Consider the following 24,011-nt stretch of genomic DNA (forward strand, 5'->3'; position numbering starts at 1 on the left):
TAGAGCCTGAAGATTTCTCCTCTGTTTCATTTTGTTTCAAAAGTTTTATATAAGTTTTCATTTAACTGAGATTCATTTTGAGTTAATTTTTGTATAAAATGTGAGGTTTAGCTCCAGGTTCATCTTGCAGTTTTGTTCATTTGGATTTATCTATTTCTCCTTTCAGCTTTATCAGTTTTGCTTTATGTATTTTGAGGCTCCGTTGTTTGGTATGTACATGTTTAGTTTTGTTATGTCTTTCTGGTAGATTGCTATTTTTATTGCCTTGTAACCTTCCTATTTATCTCTAATACTTTTCTTGGTGCTGAAGTCTACTTTACCAGATATTAATATAGTCATTCTTTTTTATTAATATTTGCATGGCATATTTTCCTATCATTTTACTCTCATTCTACCTTAGGCAGTCATTACAATTTAAGTCCATTTCTGGAAACAGCATTTACTTGGGTTATTATTTTATTCACTCTCCCAATCTCTCTCATGGATTGATGTGTTGATACCATTGATATTCAAAGTAAGTATTGACAAATTAGCACTTAAATCCTCCATCATTTTATTATTTATTTTCTCTTTGTTTCTTATGGTCTGGATGTTTCTGTTAGGTGTTTTAGAATGAGACTTACAGGGGAGCCTGGGAGGCTCAGTCAGTTGAGGCTCTGACTTCGGCTCAGGTCATGATCTCAGCTCAAGTCATGATCTCACAGTTTGTGGGTTTGAGCCCAGCATTGGTCAGCTCAGAGCCTGGAGCCTGCTTCAGATTCTGCATCTCCCTCTCTCTCTGCACCTCCCTCACGTGTGTTCTGTCTCTCAAATAAACATTAAAAAAATAGAGTAAGACTTACATTTAAATTAGTGGTCTTTGAGTAAGACAATTGCCCTCCATAATGTGGGTTGGCCTAATCCAGTCAGGTGAAGGCCTTAATAGAACAAAAATCTGACCTCTCCAAGCAAGAGGGAAGTCTGCAGAAGGCCTTCAGACTTGAACTGCAACTTTGGCTCTTCGGTATCTCCAGCCTGCCAGCTTACCCTGCAGATTTTGAACTTGATAGATGTATTGCCTCTGTTTATCATTCATCACTTGATACTTGTTTAAACTGTATTTTTTTTTCTAATTTATCATGCGATTCCTTTTTGACCTATTGATTATTTAAGAATATGTTGGTTAATTTAGACAAACTTGGGGATTTCTCTATTTTTGTTCTGTTATTGATTTCTAATTTCATTCCTTTGAGGTGGAGAAAATAATATGTATAATTGCAAGTCTTTTAAGTTTATAGACTTATTTTGTGGGCTGGCATATGGAAATAGTCCATGTGCATTTATATGTTGTATAGTAATTTTTTTCAAGGTGCATTTATTTGGTTTATGGTGTTATTCAAGTGTTGTATTTTGTCGTTGAACTTCTGCCCTGCTGCTCTATTCTTTACTGATGTTGGGGTATTGAAGTCTCCAACTATTATTGTTGAATTATCTATTTCTGTCTTCAATTCTGTCAGATTTTGCTTCACATATTTTGAGTCGTAGCTGTTACATGCATATACGTTTATAATCATTATTTTTCCAGATGGATTAACTCTGATATGATTATAAAGTCTTTCTTTGTATCTAGTAATGATTTTTTTCTTAAATTTCGCTTTTGTATGCTCTTTGCATGGTATATCTTTTTCTATTCTTTATTTGTGTCTTTGAATATATAATGTGTCTCTTTTAGACAGCACATAGTTGGATAGTTTTTAATACATTCTTCCAATCTCTTTTGATTGGAGTAGTTAATTCATTTATAAATAATATAATTACTTATAAGGTGGGATTTATGTTTGCTATTTTGCCATTTGTCGTATATGTGTCCCATGTCTTTAGATGTTGTTTCTCTGTTGCTTGATTTCTCCCTCTTTGTGGTGTTAAATAGACAGTTTCTACTGCAGCATTTTAATTCCTTTGTTGTTTCTTTTACTGGAACTTTTGCAAGTTATTTTCTCATTGCCCTGGGGATTGCAAGTAGCATTTTAACAGTGTATAAAAACTTGGCTCCACTATTACTCCATTCCCTTTCTTATCCTTGATACTATTATTTTCATAAAAACTATATTTTGTATTTTATATGATATAAGTTTATACATATGTTTTATGTTTAAATATGAAATTATATTTTATATGTATATGGCATAGTTTAATAGTTATTTTAATGCAATATTTTAAGAGAGACAAATACAAAAAGATTTACAAACAAAAATGTTTATATTGTCTTTCATAATGCATAGTTATTTTTATTGCTGCTTTTGTGTGTGTGTGTGTGTGTGTGTGTGTGTGTGTGTGTGTATTTGAATGACTGTCTAGTGTCCTTTCATTTTAACCTGAAGAACTCTGGTTAGTATTTTTTTCTTCAGCAAGTCTACTAGCAACCAATTGTCTTGGTTTTTGGAAATATCTGGAAATGCCTTAACTTCTCTTTCATTCTTGAAAGAGAGTTTAGCTGGATAAAGAATTTTTGATTGATAGGCTTTTTCTTTCAACACTTTGAAGATGTCATCCCATGATTTTCTGACCTCTTGTTTCTGATGAGAAGCCAGATGTTAATATTATTGACCTTTCCTTGTACTTGATGAGCTGCTTCTCTTTTACTGTTTTCAATATTTTCTCTTTATCTTTGAATTTCATTAATTTGACTATGATATGTCTATGGTGGATCTTTTTGAGTTTGTTCTATTTGTAGATTCATCTATGTGTAGATTCATGTTTTTAATCAAATTTGAGAAGTTTTCAGATATTTTATTAAGTACTTTTTCTGTCTCTTTCTTTTCTCATCTCTGTTTGGCACTCGCATTACGCATATATTGGTATGTTTACTGGTGTCCCACGGACCTCTGACGTTCTATTCATTTTTCTTCATTATTTATTTTTTCTGCTCCTCAGACTGGGTAATCTTTATTGACCAACCTAATTTTATTGATTCTTTGTTCTTTATTGATTCAGATAGGTTCTTGGGTTCCTCAGGTGACTTTTCACTTCAATTCCAAAATTTCTATGTAGATCTTTTTTGACAGTCTCTTTATTGACAGTCTTTATTTGGTGAGGCATAATTGCCATTCTTTTATTTTCATTCTTTATACATGTTTTCTTTTAGTTATTTGAACATATTTATAATAACTGATATAAATTCTTTGCATAGTAAGTATAAAACCTATGCCCTCTCAAGGACATTTTCCATTGCCAGCTTTTTCTCTTCTTTTCTGTGTATGTAGCATATTTTCTTGCTTCTTGATATGTCTCATATTTTTTTTTGTTGTAACACGGACTGGTGACTTCTCCTTTCCTCAGCTTTTCCTGTGCATGCATGCAGGCTTTTAGATCTCCAGGAAGATGTCAGAGCTTTTCAAAATTCCCTATGGTAGCCTAGTTCTCCAGGATTTCTTTTTAAATTCCCTATCAGGGTCTAGTTTTCCTTAAATGAAATCACAGCCTCAAGTAGCTGAGATGTTGCCAGCAGTTTGGTATTGGTTCAATACTGTCCTGGGAGTAGGTTTCCTTTTTGTCTTCCCCATTTCTCACCCCCAGCTGAGCTTAGATGAGCTCTGAATCAAATCAAATAGCCACCACATTCTGTAAATAGAGGTTTACCAGGGAGCTAAAAGTTCTGACAAAATATTGACTGTTCTCTGGAAGACTACTCCTTCTCTGTCTCCCTTGAGGACTTTTCCTCCCCAGCCCATCTGCTAGCAGTAGGTGTGCCTTTCGTCCTGTCCTAAAATAACTTTTCATCTCACTGGGCCTAGTCTCTCTGAATGCACTCATCCATTCATGGATCATGTATGATCCATGACTCTGAAATATAAATCTCCCTCCCAAGACCCTGAGGATTTAAGCTCTCTCAATTGAAAAGTTTCTCTTAAACATTCCTCCAGCAACGACAAAAAAATATTTTAAGAACTGAACATGAGTTTTATGAGCAAGAGTTTTATGAACTCTTCCCTGCCCTGATTCCTGAAATGGCTCATCCTCCTATTTCTTACATCAGTGACAGGAATCTCTTTACAAGGCCATCCAAACAGAATCTCCCTGTGTTTTGTGCTCCCACATCTCTGCCATTTCACATCCACATAGTTAATGTTCCAAGCAATGCTGTCCCTACATTCTGTCCCATGCTTCCTTCCCCTCTATCCACACTCTCATTGTCCCAGACTAGGCCACTTGCCTCAATTTCCCAGGCCGGGATAGAGACACCCCTGTCTCATACTCCTGTGGTACTCTGTAATTAACCCATCCAGAGCTCTCACCACTCTGAATTCTGGTTATCCTTTGCTGATCTATCTTCCACCCCAGCACATAATCTCCAGGAAAAGATGAGGTGTCCTTTGTCCTTTCTCCCTTGGATATGGAGCTTGGTAGACACTCAAAACTATATGTTGAATAAGTGAATATTTGTATCAGTGACTGAAACTAATGACACTCAGTCAAATTGTAAGTTTGGGTTATGGGGGGTGGGGGGGCAAGGGGAGGAATGGATGCTAGTTAACAAAAACAATGAGTGATACTGAAAATGCTTCTGATATTAATCAGATGTTCACTCCTGAGGTGTTTCACCAAATGCTTGTGAAAGAAAAGGCTATGAGAACACCATGAAAAACTTGGCAATCATTCTCCACTCTGCAGAGTAATTTTGTGGTTCAGATGTAGTTTTGAAAAAGATGTGACTAGACAGCTCAGGACCACCATCTTTTTGGATTCCGAATCCTTGTTAGTTGGCTAGAAAACCCGCAGAGACTTGACTTCAGTTTTCTTGAGAGTAGAAATGTGTTTCTTCCAGTTAATGGTAGGCCAAAGTATTTCTTTGCAAGATTTGAGGAAATTCTGCCTTAACAGTACTCAGAAAAACAGATAACCTTGACCACTGGGAACTTTAAATTTGAATTTGAAATGAAGTCATTGGAAAAGTAAAACAGTCAAAATGCAAACACCTTTAAAACGCATCTGTCTGCACAATCTGGAATATGCAGATAGATAGACTTTCCCACAACTTGTATCCTAGACTTGCTTTCTAGTGAGGCCTGAGAATAATGTACTTATTTATCCCACCATACTGAATTGGATAGTGTCCTACAAAAATTCACATCTAGCTTGAAAAATAGAACATCATCTTCACTTTTGAAGACCCCAAGCATCCCTCCTTTACAACCAGAAGACCAATTTCAAAGGAAGAAATCTTCACAGAAATGCTACCTGTGGACAGAAATCCTCCCCACCACCCCTAAGGAATCCAAAAGACCGGCTATTCCTTCCCACTTTTCTATCACCTAGAGTTCAGGTAGATAGCCTGCATTTGGCCAATCTGTTCCCTCTATTTAATACATTGGATCTTGAGAGAATGATACACTCAGGGACACTTGAGAACATATTCAGAACAGCCAAAGGCCCACGGGTATCATCTGAAAAATTGGCTCCCATGGTTGATTCATTTTCTGCTTTTTAGCCTCCTTTGGTTCTAGTCAGTTCTCCAAAATCTGCTCACCAGCCTTCTTATGAATTCTGGGAGTGTCTCCATATACATCCAACAAATTCTTCTGCTGCTTATGCTAGCCAGAATCAGTATCTGTTGCTTGTAGCTAAACTTCTGCTCCCATGCTCTCTCATAGTGGAAAATCCATTGCAACATGGCAGCTCCTATTTGACAAATCTCTGAGCTCCAGCTCCCAGCCCAGCCCTGAACCAACCCCAGAATCAGCACCAGGAAATAGCTGTTGGCTAAGTGAGGCTTTAGGGTTAAAAGAAAAAAAATCTTGGGACTTAGACTGAAGGAATTTGAGAGGAAACTTCCCAGCTCCAGGAACTCTGCCTGTCACAAGAGACGCCATTGTGTCTATTGATTCGGATTCTCTGGCTCGGAACAAGGAGCACGAGTCACTCGTCTTTCTCTTCAGTAATACTGAACAGCTGCTCTGAAGTGAACACCAGATGAAGTACTTATAACCCCCTTCTTCAAATAAATGCAATAAAGATGACTTTCCCTTTCATAAACCATGTTTAGGAAACACGCCAAAAGATCATTGTCTTCTCCCTGCTCTGGCAGCTCTCTGGCATCCTAGACAGGAAAGCAAGGGCACATGTTCCCTGGGAAGCACCAGTCCCACTCCAGACAGCTGCCATTTCTCTACCCCTAGGACTGCGAGGTCAGGTGCTGTCAGGTTTGAAGCCCTCTGCCCCTCTGCAGAGGCAGGCCAGTCCCATCCTGCCAATTAATCCTTCCAAGGAGAGTTTACTGACGGCTGAGGTCAGGCTGGGGATCTGCAGTCTAATTAGTGCAACAGACACAAGAACCCATTTTCTCAGCAGACGGCCAAGACTTTTGTTTGATGCTTGCTCACACCAAGTGCAAGGGGAAAAGAAAAGTACAGTGGAGGTGCCGGAAGGGGTCAGAGAAGACCCACTGAACAGGTGTCCCTGGAACTAGGTCTTGATGTCAGATCAGGGTTTACCAATGGGAAACGCAGGGCGGATATTTCAGATTGAAACACAACTTGAGCAGACACAATGGCCGGAAGGTGCAGGAAAGAGTCAGGATGAAAAGGCAGAACTGCACATTGTCTGAGATTGCAGCAAGGCTCTCTCAACGGGCCGGGAGTGGGCCTTCTTTTCTGGGAGGTCTGGGGGACCAAGCCTGAGTCAGTCTCCACTTGGAAACACTGGAGTGAAAGGACCTTTTACCCAGGAGAGAATCTTCAATGTGGGAGCCATGACTCCAGCCAGTACCTGATGCTTTCCCACAAGGCTGGACACAGGCCTTTCTTCCTTTGCAGGACTGGGCTGGGACAAGTGAAATGCCCAGTAAAGAGACTCATCAGGCACTGTGGCCCTCAGCCTGGCCACAGAGCTTTATCAGTTCATTCACTCAACATTTATTGAGCACCTATGGTATACTGTGCCAAGGGTAGGTGGTCCAAAAGTAACTGATACACATTCTTTACAGAAATGTCACTAAATATATGCGATCACTAGAAGTGATATGGAAAGAGCATTTAATGATTTAGAGAAGGAATATATTCTATAGGAGAAGGCAAGTTACAGATATGTTATATACAGAATAACGGTATTTTCTTTAAGAGAAAAGCTTCCCGGGCATCTGGCTGACTTAGCCAGTTGAGTGTCTGACTCTTGGTTTCGGCTCAAGTCATGACCTCATGGTTCATGGGTTCGAACCCATCGATTCTCTCTTCCTCTCTCGCTGCTCCTCCTCTGCTTGGTCCCTATCTTTCTCTCTCTCAAAAATAAATAAACATTAAATTGTTTTTTTAAATAGAAACTCTTCCTTTCTGCATATAAAGACATGGAGATTGGAAGGATATATAGACAATATCAACACACACACACACACATACACACACACACACACACACACTACATGCATTTCCTCTGAGTGGTAGTATTACAGGTGATTTATAATTTCTTCATTATTTCCATCATCCATATTTTCTACAATGCACATGTATAATTTTGAATCTGGAAAAAAAAGAAAAGAAAAACTTTAAGAACAACAAAAAGCACAGCTCTGTTGCCAGAAATGCTCACTGGCACCGTCGGACTCAATCACACCCACATAGAAGTGGGTTGATGGTGGATGTGAGGAGACTCTAGGACCTATTTAAATATTTTATTTACCAGGCAGTTATCCCGTTTAGTTTTAGCACACGGCTACTAGCCTATTTGTGGGCTGTGGTTCCAATGATAGTTTAATTGTCAGGGCTTTTGTTGTGTCATTTTGGTCTGCTTGTTTATCTGGTGCTTCTGGGGCTCCCACTGGGTCTTGGCTGGTGGAGGAGACAGGTGTGTCTCCAGATGGGGCACCGATGTCTCCTGGCAGGTAGGGGAGTTCACACTCAAGAGGACAAGAGGTTTCTGTGGCCAGATGCTCATTGTGAGAAGATTCCCTTATTGTGGAGATGACTGAGTTTCTAGTGGTAGAACAGGGTCTTAGCCGTCTGGGGACAAATAAGGCAGCTGTGGGAGTCCCTCTTGCCTAAGCCCCCAGATCTAGAAAGCCTACCATTGGAGGAGCTACCTCTCAAGGCTGGGGTAGAAAGCTCTGCCCTTGGCTGTTTATTGAGAATGGGGTTCCTGCTTGATCCCTCCAGGCATGTGGTGTTCCAGGAACTCTCCTTGCATACAGGAAGGGAAGAGCTTACTAGGTGCCTCCTGTGATAGACGGGGAATGGGAAACACTGGGTCTAGGTCTCCTTCTTCAGCTGGAGGGGGTGGGGACCTAAGACACTGTGCCACTGTGTTCTTCCTCAGTCCTGGGGCCTCAAACCACTTCTCCTTCTTCTCACCTGCCAGGCAGCTGGGTGACTGCCTGACTTACCTGTCAGGGTGCTGGGTGACTGCCTGCTGCGTCAGTTCCGGGGCCCAAAGCCGTGCTCAGCAGAGAGGAGCAGGGAGAGCTGGATCTTTGCCCTCTCCTCCGAAACACAAGCCCCTCCTCAGTCTCCTTCACTTCCCCTTTTTCCTCCATCTATTCCTTCACGCTCTCCGTTCAGGTACAATTCACCTACTGTAAAGGTCACCCATCTAACATGAACAGTTCAGTGATTTTTAGTACAGTCACCCGCTTGTGCAGCCAGCACCTCTGGGCAGTTCCAGAGCATTTTCAGCAGCCCAGAGGGAACCCGGTATCCATTAGCAGTCCCTGGCCCTCATTCCCACCTCCCCCCCCCCCACCCCCAGCCCATGGCAACCACTAATCCACCTTCTGTCTATTGGGATTTGTCTTTTCTGGACATTTCACATAAATGGAATCATAGAACAAGTGGTGTTTTATGACGGGGCTTCTTTTGCTTTTGAATAATGTCTTTAAGGTTCGCTCATGTCACAGCACAGAGTACCTCATTCTTTTTATCTGCAAATAATATTCCATTAAACAGACTCCATTTTGTGCATCCATCTGTCACTTGACTATTCAAGTTGCTTCTACTTTGGGGCCATTATGAATAATGCTGCTATGGACGTGCACACACAAAGTTTTGGTGTGGATGTATATTCTTATTTTTCTTGGTTTTATGCCTAGGAACAGAACATATGGAGGCAGTAATGACATATGCCCCAACAGGGATGAACCCTAAAAGCATTATAGTAATTGCCAGAAGCCCAATCACGTATTGCATGATTCCATTTATATAAATGTCCTGACGATGGTGTCACGGCTGGGGAAGAGGGCTGACTTCTAATGTGTATGGGATTTGGGGGGAAGTGACGAAACCATTCTAAAGTTGACTGTCATGATGGTTGCACATTTCTGTGAATATACTAAAAAACACTTTATACAGGTGACCCGTATGGAATGTGAGTTACATCTCAATAAGGCTATTTTTCAAAAGGACAGAAGGGAGAGAGGGAAGGAGGGAGGGAGGTAGAGAATCAGTGTGGGGAGACCAAGCTAGTCCCCTCCCCCACCCCCCGGCCCCGTGTCCCCAGGGCGAGTTGTCAGTGTTTCTGAAAGTCACAAAGCTCCGGCCTCAGCTCCTCATCTGAAGCAGGGGTTGCTGTAAATCATTGGCTCCGAGGAATGGGTCTGTAAACACGCTCCAGCAGCCTCAGCTATGTGGTCATTACCGCTTTATTGATCCTCAGATACCTTCTGGGGATTGAGTTGCTTGGAATTTCTCTACTTGCCCTGTAAGTCCCCCTGCGCAAGCCGGTGCCCCGTTTCCCAGCCCAGGATTCCCGGCGAGCCCAATCTTCCTGCTGTAAATGTCAGAGATGATAAAGTGGGGCCAAATCTCCTGTAGGAAATGGTGGACACATTACCTCTGAAACGCAGGAAACGGGACTGGGCAGCATTCTGGGGAATTCCTCAGAGCCGCTCTCCCGCAGGTGCCCAGGGGTCAGGGGGACGGACGGACGGAAGAACGGGTGGACAGAGATTAGACTTGGGAGCTTTTGCTCTTCTAGAACACTTCGGTCCAGGTGGTTTGCACCCATCACATGCCAGGCGCAGCAGAGGAAAGTGACAGATTTTATTAGAACTTCAGTGTTCAGGGTACATACAAAGTAAGTAAGGGACATGCGCTTCTTCATAGACAGAACGTTGGTGGCATCGAGCTAATGCAACAGCCGACACCAGGGTGAGGGCCAGCGTGGGGCTCCGGGTCCCCCAGAGCAGCAGGGAGTCAAGAAGCCTGCGGGTTTGGGAGCCCGCCCGTGCCACAGCAACCCTCTGGTAGAATACATTAGCAATGTACTCTTTATTCATTAGCTTAAACAAAGCAATGCAAAAAAAAAAAAAAAAAAAATATATATATATATATATATATATATGATGATGGTTCTCAGTTCAAAGGGAAATGGCTTGGAACCACCCAGTCCTTTGAATTCAGGAGACTGCCACTGCTATCACTATTACGATACTGGGAAAAGATGAAAAAGAGAAACATTTTGGAAACTACAGAGCACTAGACAAACACCAACACGCTACCTTCTCCCTCAGGGTTTCTTACTCAGGGACCTACATGAGCACAGGGCAGGGGAAGCCCAAGAGCCCTTGCTGGCCCTCGTCCTCCAGAGAGCGGCAGACCAACCCCGCAGGCTGCTCCCCACCCCTGCAGGCTGCTCCCCACCCCTGCGGCCCTGACTTCACACCAGCCCCGCATTCACACCCCTGCTCTCCTGGGAATTACTCTTCTTTGGGAGAATGTAGCAGTTTTCAAAATCCCCACGTGCCTACCCTCATTTGGTGACACGACAGACGGGTGGGACTGGGGGGAGGGGGGCAGGGAGGAACATCTCCGGATTTGGAGAGGGAGACTGGGGCTCAGAGGGGTTGGGATCCTGAGTGCTTCATCCCCACGATCCGGTGTCACGGGAAGGGTCACTCTTCATGGCTTGTCAGAGAGGCCGCGCTCCCACCAGCCCAAATGCTGACGCCATTACCCAAACAGCCCTGGGGCTCTCAGCCCCTTTCCCCTCATGACCGAGAAAGTCTGGCTGTACCTGAGCCAGGGGCTCGGGGGTCCAGAAGCTCCCATGCCAGGACCCTAACTGGCCACCAAGGGGGCCTTGGTCTCCCGTCACACAGGCATTGGAGCTGATGAACCATGGGGCCCAGACAGTGCTACAGGGGGCTGGCGGGGCACTGAACTGGCAGAAGGAAACCCAGCAGCCAGAACGTGCACCAAGGCACGTGGAGGTACTTCTTGCGACAAAGAAGAGACGCAAAATATTTTTTTAAGCTTGTGCCCCTTTTAATTTACCACTTCAAAAAAAAATTTTTTTTAAGTTTATTTAAAGTGGGGGGAGGGGCAGAGAGGGAGGGAGAGGGAGAGACTCTTAAACAGGCTCCACGCTGTCAGCGCAGAGTCCGATGCAGGGCTCGAACCCACCAACTGGGAGGTCGTGACCTGAGCTGAAATCAAGAGTCCGATTCTTAACCAACTGAGCCACCCAGGTGCCCCTCATTTCCCACGTCTGATAGAAACAAGGATACAGAGGACTATTTCTCTGGTATAAGGGGAAATAATGCAAATATGATGCTATGCGAGCACTGACCCTCTGCTCCTCCGCTGGGGACATGAAAGGGAGCCGTGGGCCAAAGGGGACGGAAGTGGGGGCTCCTGCTCACCTCCGCATCGCTGTCCCCATACTGGAGACTGTGGCCAATTTCGTAAGATGTTCTGAGTTTTCAAGGGTAACTGGAAATGTGCACTTTTAGGTGTCACCTCCCCATTTCCTTTTTTTTTTTTCCTTTCTATAATTTGTTTACTTTTTGTAACTTACATCCAAGTCAGTTAGCACATGGTGCAACAGTGATTTCAGGAGTAGATTCCTTAGTGCCCCTTACCCATTGAGCCTATCCCCCCTCCCACACGCCCTCCAGTAACCCTCTGTTTGTTCTCCATATTTATGAGTCTCTTCTGCTTGTCCCCCTCCGTGTTTTTTATATTATTTTTGTTTCCCTTCCCTTATGTTCATCTGTTTTGTCTCTTAAAGTCCTCATATGAGTGAAGTCGTATGATATTTGTCTTTCTCTGACTAATTTCGCTTAGCATAATACCCTCCAGTTCCATCCACGTAGTTGCAAATGGCAAGATTTCATTCTTTTTGATTGCCGAGTAATACTCCGTTGTATAGATATACCACATCTTCTTTATCCATTCATTCGTTGATGGACATTTGGGCTCTTTCCATACTCTGGCTATTGTTGATAGTGCTGCTATAAACATTGCCTCCCCATGTTCATATAGGGCACAAATCTCATTTTCCTCCCAAACTCCAGGAAGACCAGCTATGCAAAATGCATTGGGGGCCAATTTTTTTTTTCTTTTTAATATAGCACTTCACGGATTTGTACGTCATCCTTATGCAGGGACCATGCGAATCTTCTCCGTATCATTTCAATTTTCATATAAGGGCTGTCAAAGCAAGCACTTCGGCATCCAAATCTGACTTTCAAGCTTGGGCATCTTGCTCAGGTTTTACGTGACATTGACCGGAAATATCTCTGCCTCAGAAGGTCACAGCGATTTGCAGACAGTTAACGGATTCTGCAAGCATGACCCAAAGACCTGGGAGGGAGCACGGAGAGGTTCCCAAGATTTGTCTTCCCCGAGAGCACTCAGGGAACACCCCACCCTCTCCTCCTCTGAGGACCAGCCACACAAGCACATCTTGAGCCTGATTGGTTTTATTCTTAGGAAATAAAAATGGGTTCATGGACCACACTGTTCTATATTTTTGGTTTTGTGATAAGGAAAATCGACTCCTCATCCCAACAGACTGAAGAATGATTTAGTAGATTTTGTTCCAAAGCCTTGCCTTGTTGAGTTGAGGATGTGGCTTTCTTGACAAACATCAATACAAGTTAGCAAAACATTTAGACTTGGCCCCTGAGAATCCCAGATTCAAGGGCTTATATCTTAATATAAACAGGCTGTGAACTTTCGACTAAAACAGGTAAAGTAATGACAAACAAACCACGATGAGATGAAAACTAATCAGAGGAGAATAATTTTCTGAATTTTTTTGAGAAGTCCTGCTAATCCTGGAGGATGTGATCTCACGTTCCAGCCATGCAGCCTCTGTCTGCACAGGACAACTGTAGACGCACTGATGTCCCAGGTTGCAAGGGCACCTTTGCTCTGAGCCCCAGCCACGTGGTGGGAAGGCTTGGCGAACATCTTCCTCCCTCACAACCACCATCTCTTTTTCTCTTTTTCTCTCCTGACCAAGGAGCCCCATGCTTCAGGCGCTCCTTGGTATGTTCCTGCACATCTGTACTTTTCCTTCTCGTTCACATCATCACAGAATTTAAAAAAAGAAAAAAAAGCCTTTGAAGAAATTAGAACTGGCAAAAATGAAGCTGAGAAAATTCGCTGCCTCTTTCCTTCAGTATATTCCCTGCACAGCAGCCAGTGACCCAGTTAAAATTCAAAGATTCTATCACACCTCTGCTCAGAGCCTGCGGTGGTTCCCTACTTCTCTGATGAAAGCTGTGGTCTTTCAAACGACTTCCCAGTGTCTCTGTGATTTGTCCCTGACTTTCCCCCAACTCACACCTGTGGTTTTATCTCCTTCTGCTCTCTTTCTCCCCCATGCATTCCGTGAGCTACACTGAGTCCTCAAGCACACCGGGCCCACCCCACCACAGGGCCTTTGCACCTGCTTCTCCTTCAGCCTGGGACCTCTTCCTCAGGTAGGCACATGCCTCAGCTACATGTCTCACTCTCTCATTTCCTTTAGATCTTTACTCAAATGCCACTTCAATGTGGTTTTCTTTTTGAAGTTTATTTATTTATTTTGAGAGAGACAAAGAAAAGATGAGTGGGGGTGGGGCAGAGAGAGAGAGAGAGAGGGAGAGAGAATTCCAAGCAGGATCCTCACTGCCAGCGCTGAGCCCGATGCAGGACTTGAACTCACACAACCGTGAGATCATGACCTGAGCCGAAATCAAGAGTCCAATGCTTGACTGACTGAGTTACCCCAGTGCCCCTCATGGTGGTTTTGGTTTGCATTTCCCTGATGATTAGTGATGTTGAGCATTTTTTTCAGGCACTTCTAGGCCATTTGTATGTCTTCTTCAGAAAAATGTCCATTCGGGTTCTTTGCCCATTTATTTATTTTTTTTTTTAATTTTTTTTTAGCATTTATTTATTTTTGAGACAGGGAGAGGCAGAGCATGAACGGGGGAGGGTCAGAGAGAGAGGGAGACACAGAATCGGAAGCAGGCTCCAGGCTCTGAGCTGTCAGCACAGAGCCCGACGCGGGGCTCGAACTCACGGACCGCGAGATCGTGACCTGAGCTGAAGTCGGACGCTTAACCAACTGAGCCACCCAGGCGCCCCTCTTTGCCCATTTTTAATAGGATTATTTGGGGGTTTTGCTAGTGAGTTTTCATAGAAACAGGAAATGGAATGGTGGTTGTGAGGGGCTGAGAGCAGGGGGAAACAGAGGGCTGCAGATCAAAGAAATAAACTTCTAGTTATAAAAAGAATCAGTCCTGAAGATCTAATGTACAACAGGGTGACTACAGTTAATGATACGGTGCGTATACCTGAAAGTTGCTGAACGTAGATCTTGAGAGTTCTTACCAAAACAAACAAAACAAAACAAAACACAAAGACAAAAACAAAACAAAAAAAAAAAGGAGTTAACTGTTTAAGGTGATGAATGTGCTAATTATCGGGATCTCGGTAATCATTCCACCATGTATATGGATATCATATCCTCACGGTGTACATTTTAAATATACGCAAGGCGGGCGCTTGGATGGCTCAGTCGGGTAAGCCTCCAACTCTTGATTTTGGCTCAGGTCATGATCTCACGGTTCACGAACTCAACCCCCCCACCTCGACCGCCGCCCCATTGGGCTCTGTGCTGGCAGCGTGGAGCCTGCTTGGGATTCTCTCTCGCGCTCTCTCTCTCTCTCTCTCTCTCTCTCTGCCCCTCCCTGCTTGTGCTTTCTCTATCTCAAAATAAATAAATAAATAAATAAATAAATAAATAAATAAATGTCTTTTTGTCAATCATTCCTCAGTAAAGTTGGGGGAAAACAGTCACGTCCCTGAGGTTGTCCCTGGCCACAGTATCTAGCTCCTCAATTCAGTGTCCCCAGCTCCACAGCCCCTTCCGGTCCTTCTCCTCCTGTTCCGTTAGCCTCCTCACTCATTACCTGAGGGGCAGCTTGCTTTACGTATTGCCTTGTTTGTGAACTACCTCCCTCCCAGACCGTTACCTCCCTGAAAGCAAGGATTTTGTTCTCTTTGCTTGATTCACAGTTGATTCTCAATAAATGTTGAAATTTGTATTCCTTTTTTTTTCAAGAAAAAAAAAAAAAAAACACTGAGTGAAAATAGTATATGTGCCCTGGCAAGGGGACACTAATGGAACCGGACCCTTAGAAAGCACTGTTCCCCTGTTCTTCGCTCTGGGGGGACCCGGACAAGCCCCTTGTCGTCTCTGGGCCTCAGTCACCTGTGTAAAATGGGCCCAATTGCACCTGCCTGTGTTAACGTCCAGGAGGTTTGTGAGATGCTAGTGAAAGAACAGGGCCAAAAGTCCCTCCAAACACTGCCCGATGTTTCTGGCACGGGGCACTTATGAGAATTAACTAGAAACTCGGCCGGCTCCAGGAAGCCCCGAGACCTCTTCCGTCCTGCCTGTCACAGCAGAGGTCCTTTCCTTCATCTGGAGCGCAGTAAAATTGTTTTCAGAGTTTATATCTCAATTCAGGACCTCGAATGAGATCCCCAAAGTACTGGGGAATCCGTGCAAAGTTCCAAAAGAGGTCTGCTAGTGAGTCATCGGGCAGGAAACACTTCCCTTCTTCACCAGCCACCACAACCATGCCCTTTGAGAAATGCTCCAGGCATTGGAGGACACAATTACAAACAGGCTAATGGCTGGTGGAATGTATTTAATGAAATCTAAGTGGCTCTTTTGGGAAGCCTGGCTTCAAAGGGGGGCACTTCTGAGGGAGGGCTCACGGGTAACAACCGTCCCAAATTTAACACCGATGCGCCCATATGTACAAAGAAAATGTTGCTTTTTTTGTTTACGTTTTCCTGTAGCTGTTTAAAAAAAAATTTTTTTTTTACTGTTTGTTTATTTTTGAGAGAGAGAGACAGGCAGAGGGTGAGCCGGGGAGGGGCAGGGAGAGAGGAAGCCACAGAAACTGAAGTGGGCTTCAAGCTCCGAGCTGTCAGCGCAGAGCCTGATGGGGGGCTCAAACCCATGAACCGCGAGATCATGACCTGAACGGAAGTCGAACGCTTAACCGACTGAGCCACCCAGGCGCCTCGCCTGTGGCTGTTTTAATCTTCTACCTGAATCCCCACCCACAGTGAGCGGAGACCCGGAGCAATCGAAGGCAACTGGGGCTTTCCGGTAAACAGCATCTCATTGTGTTTCTGGTTTAAATAGTCTCTTTTAATAAATAGTCAACTCCGAGCGCAGCTGTTCACTCCGGTGGTCGCTCCCTCCCTCCTTCTCCGAATGGTGATCCGGGTGTGAGCACAAGGCCTGGGACAAGGGAAGCAGCAGCTCACTGAGGGGCAAGGAGCTGTGGACCTGCCAGTGGCCGCCACGGGATGTAGCTGGGTGGGGGGATGCAGCTAGGTGGGGTCTGGTCTGCCTGCGGCCAGCACACCGCCCCAACGGCTGCTCTCACAGCAGGGAGGGCACCCCTGCGGCGACTGCCACTGGCCCAGCCTGGGCCCCTGGCCTCTGTCATCCTCAGTGCCTCTCTCCTCCCAATACTAGACTCTTGCTGGTTCACACTGAACTTCACACGCTCTTATTTGGGCAAACGGGAGCTCCGGGACCCCACGCGTGCCTGGCCTAGATCGCAGGGACTCAGGAAGACCGCTCGGGCCTGACCATCTAGATACCTGCCACTCATCCCAACCTGAACTGTATTTGCTATCGAGCCAAGGTGGGGCTTCTCTCAAGAGCCTGGACCCTCATTCGTTTATTCCCTCAACAGATTCCTATCGAGCGATCCCTTCTGTGCCACGAGTTGTTGCAGGTGCTGGAGACTGAGCAGCAAACAAAACCAAAGCCCCAGTCCAGAGGGAAGAAAACGACAGTGAGCAAGCAAATGAAATACACAGTGTGTCAGAAGGTGAGGCATGCTGTTGAGAGACATGTATCCAGCAAGGCTGATGACAAGAGGGGGAGCTGTCTAAAACAGGGTGATCAGGGAAGCCTTCTCCCTTACGGTGGTGTTTGAAAAGATTTGAACGGGGACCTGGAATTGGTGAGGGGCGAGTTATGAGACTCTCTGCTGGAGGACTATTTCAGGGAAAGAGAACAAACGGCAAGTGCAAAGGTCCTGAGGCAAGAGCACGCTTAGTGGGTTTGCAAAACCACATGAAGTCTGTGGTCGGCCAGTCAGAGGAGGCTTTAGAAACACCCACGTAGATGTGGGAGTGCCTCCGAACACTGAGCAGCTGGCTTCCCTTTTGCCAGTAGCCTCCTACCTGGTTTCTCTGTCCTGACTGTTCTCTGACTCAAGAACCAGCCTTGCCGTGATGGTGGGCTATGGAGCCTGAGGTCTGGTTTCTTTGTTTTCCCTTTGTCTTGTTCCTTCCTCCCAACTTCTGACCCAGGAGAGGCGGTGTCTCTCTGTCCCGTTGGAGAGCTCCCCCTCTATATCCTGAGCGCTCTCTATTCGAGGCACTGGCTGCCTCAGTCCCAGCATCTCTTCAAGAATATTCATGTAGAGAACAGGAGGAGCCTGAGGAGAGGAGCAAGACACAACGGGTTGATATCCAATGAAGGCAGTGGGCATCCGGAAGCCAGGGTTTGTGATTTTCCTCTACTTACAAAATAACACATTGGCCGGCCACAGTTTCAAGGATGATGGCAAAAGATATAACACTCCTGAGTCAGAGACAGAGGGCCTTAGCGCTCACGACACAGGCAGAATGAGCATCAGTGTCTGCATCAGATCCCCTTGCCCCCACCTTCCATGTCGACGAGGCCGAGAGGTTCGTGTGGCTACGGCACGTGCAGGGAGTTCGCGTCATAGCTGAGAAATCACGCACTTGGGGAATCGTTTATCATATGCGATTAGCGCCCCTGACTCCTGCCCCTGACGAAGACATTATCTTTGCCACCCTGGACAATTCAGCAAGCCTGCCCTTTGCTCTGGAGGGGACAGACACTACCTCTGTCTTCCCAGGCTGTTCTCGACGTGAACGTTCTTGGAGAGATTCTGGGGCAAAGGCAGCCGATGCCTCTGGGAATGGAAAAGCACACGGCCTGTTGGCTCCCAGCATGGCAGGTGGGAGCTCAGCCTGCGGAGGTTCAGGAATAGGCCACTGTCACCCCAGAGCTTCTGATCTTGGCGAGAACGGATAAAAAATAGAAAGCTGAAGACTGTGTCCCTATCGCTCGAGGATCAGCTTGGCCTTTTTGTCTCTGGTGCCGCCTCCAGAGTAAACAAAAATGGGCCCAGACGCAAAACACAGGCAAGACTGAGGAGTTTGGCAACTGGAACATTCCTCCCCACCAGGCACGTTTTCTGTCGGAAGTCATTGGCCCCGGGCTGGCTGGGCCCACAAACACCTCAATCCATCACTGACAGGGCGTTCTGGCGGCAGCCTCTGGAGCCACATCTCTGGGCCGAGACCAGCAATTAAGTGTTTAGATTCAAATCAACGTTTATAACAGCCTTGGGGACCTTTCCAGAGCTCTGGAGACCGAATAAGCTACTATCAATACAATCGTATGAAGTAAAATTACACAGAGAAAAGTTTTACACAATATGCTGCATATGGAGTTATTTTGACAAGAAATTTAGTTTGCTTTTCTTAAGTCTTCTCTGCTTGTGCAAGAGTATTAATTACTCACTAATCTACTTAATTTGATTAAATGTCTTTATTTTTGTGAAGAAAACTCTTTTTTTTTTCTTTTTTAAATGTTTATTTATTTTTGAGAGAGAGGGAGCGTGAGTAGGGGAGGTACAGAAAGTGGTGGGGGGGTGGTGGGAGACAGAGGATCCAAAGCGGGCTTTGTGGTGACAGCAGAGAGCCCGAGGCGGGACTCGAACTCACAAACCGTGAGATCGTGACCTGAGCCAAAGTCAGACTTTCAACCAACGGAGCCACCCAGGCGCCCCTTGAAGAAAATGGTTGAGTATTTACTATAAGTTGGTCCTGACTGAGCGTGAGGATACACAGATAATCAGGTATGTGGCTGACTATTCTCCCAAGAAGCTCACAGCCATCTCAGTGATAGGGTCCTCTGAGAGGCGGAAAGTGCCAGAGACTTGGGCAAAGCCAGCGTCTGACTCAGACACGGGGCACTGACCTCTCTTAATCCTATCATTGGCGTGGGGACGATCCCCGTCACCCCTGCTCCTCATCCTTTACTGTCTCCTCTTTCTCAGATCCTTATTGGCTGTGCCTTGCAAATGCCCACTTGGGTTGCAGAAAACTTTTAGGGCAAACTGGTCAAGAAAGTGAAAATCCAGGATTACTTAGCATACTCAGTGCACGAAGCAAAGGTAGGGCCAGCTGGGCAAACAAACATCTGTTTATGATAGGTGAAGGGATTGCGAGAATGAATGGATGGATGGCTGGATGAATGATACAAAAGCGTGAATTCTGGTAACAGGAAAAAGGAAAAACGAAATTGACACCCCTAGGATGGCCACTATCAAAAAAAAAAAAAAAAAAAAGGAAAGGAAGAAGCGTTAGTGAGGACGCAGAGAAATCGGAAGCTTTGCGCATCGTGGTGAGAATATAAAACGGCTATTGAAGACCGTATGGCAGTTCCTCAAAAATAAATATAATTTTTTGTGAGGCAGCAACTCCATTTCTGGGTAGTGTACCCAACAGAAGTGAGACCGAGGACCTGAACGGACATTTGTACATCAATGTCAAAGCAGCACTGTTCACGATACCTGAAACAGGACCAAAAAATGGTGTGTGTATACATTATATATGTATATATATATATATATATATATAATGTATGTATATTATGTATATATGTTTATATATATTATATATATTACACACACGCACACACACACATATATATGTATAATATTCCATTGTGTGTATATAGACACACATACATACAATGGAATATTATTACCCTCCAAAAGGAAGAAATTGTGATACAAGCTGCAACCTGGATGAACCTTCAGGACATCACATCAAGTGAAATAAGCCAGACACACACAAAAACAAATATTGCGCGATTTCACTGACATGAGGAAACTAAAGCAGTCAAAATGATAGAGACAGAAAGTGCATGGTTGCCTTGGGCTAGAGAGAGGGAGGAATGGGGAGTGACTGTTGAATGGGAACAGAGTTGCGTCTTGAAAAAGTTCCGGAGGTGGATGGTGGTGATGGCTGGGCAGCAATGTGAATGCCCTTAATGCCACTGAACTGCACACTTCAACGTGGTTAAATGGCAAATTGCATGTGATGTGTATCTTACCACAATAAAAAAAAAAAAAGGTAAACTATTCAGTGAGTTATCAGTTGAGAAATTGATGGCAGTTTTCACTTTTTAGCCAGATGTTTTGGCGTCATCTGGACATGGCCAAAATGAAATGATGAAGGATTTGGGAATTGAAGCCAGGACTCTGGAGTCTCAAGTGACTGTGATAATTACTGCATTTCATTTCCTGTATATAAGGCAGATTGAGTTCAAGACCAAAAGCAATATTCCAATGGGCTGTGATTAATTGCCCCTCCTGTGTTTAAATGGACCTCCTCATGGCTTTTGCTATTGTTCTGCACAAATAATTAGGGCAGTTTCCCCTGCAGAGTTTGTGCTCATGCATGCCCTCGTAGAGAACAACAACAACAACAACAACCACCAAAAGGCAATTTCTGTTCAGTGCTTAATGAGATTTCAGACTTGGAATATGTTAATCCACAGTTAGATGGTGAACACAAGGCTTTAGCTGGGAAAGGGAAGCACCAGGCTTCCCGCCCTACACCAGCCTGTCGTTTGCTTATACCATCTCGCTTAATTTTCCTAGGGATGCTATGATGTATACATTATCTCTTCTTTATTTATAAATGAATCTCAGAGAGGTTGAGTAACTTACCCCGAGTCACACAGATGGCAAATGGAAGGGTGGAAAGTTGTACTTTGCTCTGATTCCAATCATATCATGCTCTTGAAATGGCAATAGAACGGCAATAGAATCCTTGACTTTCCCTGAATAACTACAGTGTTATTCATCTGGTTATTTATTCGCTCGGCCACGTAATAGTGTTTTATACTTATAAATATAAAACAAATAATCGTTCTTCACTTCCTGTATTCCAGTGATAGGCTCTGAGGATAGAGACGTAAGATACTCTGGAGCTATCTCATGGATCAACGTTAGTGACAGGGAGACTCAGGTAAAAGACTGTGATTTTGTGCTATTGCAGAGATATGCACCGGTAAGAGACAGCACACGGGGGGTAACGTAGCCCAGGCCACTTTGCAGCTGAGATAAGGATAAGAAGGGTCAACAGACAGAAAAAATGAGAAGCAGGCGTTTCAATCAGAGAAGAACACCAAACTCCCCTTAGTACACTTGGAGAACAGATTAGAAATGAGGGTGGGGCTAAGGGCTTCGGATTTTATGTTGAGGTAGACAGTGAACAGGGAGCCACTGACATTCTTAAATGAGAAAATGACAAAAACATTAAGTTTGTGATTTAGAACGCTCACTCTGATACACGGAGGATGGAGATGGGGGGTGGCGGGCCAACACAGAGACAAGGAGACTATATTAACTTCCTAAGGACATCGTAACAAATTACTGCAAAGAGGGGGAGCTCAAAACAACAGAAATTTATTCTAGCATGGCTATGGAGGCTAGAAGTCCAACATCAAGGTGCCTGCAGGGCCAAACTCCCTGTGATGACTCTAGGGAGTGCCCTGCCTTTCTCTCAGCTTCTGGTGTTGCAGGCAGTGGCAATCATGGCTGTTCTTTGGCTTGTAGGCGCATCACCCATGGCACTCTCCCCGTGCACTGTCTCCTCTTCCTGCAAGGACACCGGCCATATTAACTCAGGGTCCACCCTGCTCCCACATGCCCATATCTTAACTTGATTATGTCTGCAAAGACTATTTCCAAATAAGATCACATTCACAGGTATTAGGGGTTAGGACTTAAATATACACATATACATACATATATGTGCGTGTGTGTGTGTGTGTGTGTGTGTGTATATTATAGGGGCACAGTTCAACCCACGCCAGAGACCAGTTAGAGGACTCTTGTAATTGCCCAGCTGAGAAATGACAAGGTACTGAGCAGCAGCAGAGACCCAGAGAAAAGGAAGGAATGGGAAGGAGAGCTGGTCAAGCCTGAAAGCGGTGTGGGTTATGGGCCACTGGGAGGCAAAGGAAGAAGATTCCTGGGAAGACAAAAGGGGGAAAGGTGGGACACACAATAACTTAGTCATGCACATAAGAGGGCTGGCGGTGATTGTGTTGATCTCTCACTCTTTCAGACAGTAGAACCCTCTATTGTCTCTGAGATAAAATGCCAACAATTGACCTGGGCAACATTGGAATCATCCAAGTCTGGCCCACACCTCTCTCTCCAGTCTCGTCACTCACACCCCTGCCTTTCCCCTAGTGTGCACACATGAGCAGGAGCGGGCATGCACACAAACACGTGTGCACACACATACACACACACACACACACACACACACACACACACACCAGGCAGTCATTCTCTCCTTTTGTTCACCTTGCTCCTAAAGCACATACAGATGGGTGGTATCTTGTGCCTGGCTGTGTCTGCCTGGTGTGCCGTGAGGGAGAGCATAGTCTTGCCCCTGCCCGGGGTGCACCCCTACCTGTTGAACTCCATCCCTCTGCCCATCTATCACCCTTGGGGAAAGGATTAATCCTGCCTGTCCCTCACCTTCCACGGTATGCTGAGTCTAATCTGTACCTACAGGTGTTGTGCTCATCCGGGGTCATTGTGTCTGTCTGACCCACCCCCCAGAGCAAGTACAGATGGAGAGATCAATATTTTACTCATCTTTGTACCCCCAAGGCCTCACAGGGCCCATCCCAGAGGAGAAGCTCAAGAAATATCTGCTGGGAAGAGCGAACTGGATTGCCTCTTCGAGGAATGTTGCTGGAGTCTACTACAGTTCAAGGGCATGGACTTTGAGGTCAGACACACCTGCATTTGAATCCTGGTTCTGATACTCAGCAGCCCTGTTCATTAGGGGCATTTTGAAAACTTCCCAAGCTTCATTTCCTTGCTTGAGAATGGGGATCCCGACAGTGGGGCTCCAAGACAAGTCAGTGAGATCACAGGTGTAAAGCATCCGACCCACTACCTGACAGATCACTACCAGCTCAGAACACGCTGGTTACCATGGTTACTGTTCTGAGGCCTTCTGGCCCTTGAGATATCCTGCCCCGCCCAATAGACTGATGGGATTTGTGAGTCCCCGCAGCTCTAGCCCTTCCTACCACTCTCTTGCCCCCAAGGCACCCATAACATTATGATGTAATCGAGAAATACATGCATGATTCTTCCTCAGTCTTTACGGTTTGGGTATTGAGCAGTCATGAGACATTGGGATGTCATCAAGAAGAGCTGTTTGGGGAGGAAAGTTCCAGGAGGAACATAAAACCAGAAATGTGCCAAGAGTATGTATAGGAGTTAAACAACGTTCTTTACAGTTTGCAGATAGGATGGGAGCTCGACGCAGGGACAAGAGCCCGAGCTGGCGTCTCCCCGTCCAGTCCTGGCTCCGTCTCTCATGGGCTCTCAGACCTGCATTGTCTCGGCCTTTTCATGGGGCTGTTGTGACACCAGGAAATAATGTGTACAAACTGACCAACCCAATGAACAACAGTAACTACTCAATAAAAGGTGCCCCCGTTTTCTGTCATTAAGATGATGGTGAGGGTGGAGAGAGAAATCAGAGACCCTCTGTAGGGAGTCCTCATGGTAATTCAACCCCAGGGGACATTCAGCACTCTCTCCCTGGTGCCAGAGGGGAGCTCTGGAGTCCAAGAGAATGTGTGTGGACTGCTTG

At 45.1% G+C, this 24,011-nt stretch overlaps 1 long non-coding RNA gene and 1 other non-coding gene across 2 annotated transcripts; both read right to left on the minus strand.

Moving 5' to 3' along the window:
- Positions 1-12,301: 12,301 nt before the first annotated feature.
- On the minus strand, positions 12,302-12,408 carry LOC112854937 (U6 spliceosomal RNA). Its single transcript, XR_003223009.1, has one exon. It is a non-coding gene; the product is annotated as a U6 spliceosomal RNA (small nuclear RNA).
- A 9,361-nt stretch (positions 12,409-21,769) lies between these two features.
- Positions 21,770-23,295, minus strand: LOC147576051 (uncharacterized). The gene is made up of 2 exons (XR_015242003.1): positions 23,144-23,295; positions 21,770-21,983 (listed from the first exon to the last, which is right to left on the minus strand). It is a non-coding gene; the product is annotated as an uncharacterized LOC147576051 (long non-coding RNA).
- Positions 23,296-24,011: the final 716 nt, after the last annotated feature.

The sequence above is a fragment of the Puma concolor genome, chromosome D2, assembly GCF_028749965.1.
Source record: "Puma concolor isolate L17-30 chromosome D2, mPumCon1.1.hap2, whole genome shotgun sequence".
In the NCBI taxonomy this organism is placed as follows: Eukaryota; Metazoa; Chordata; class Mammalia; order Carnivora; family Felidae; genus Puma; species Puma concolor.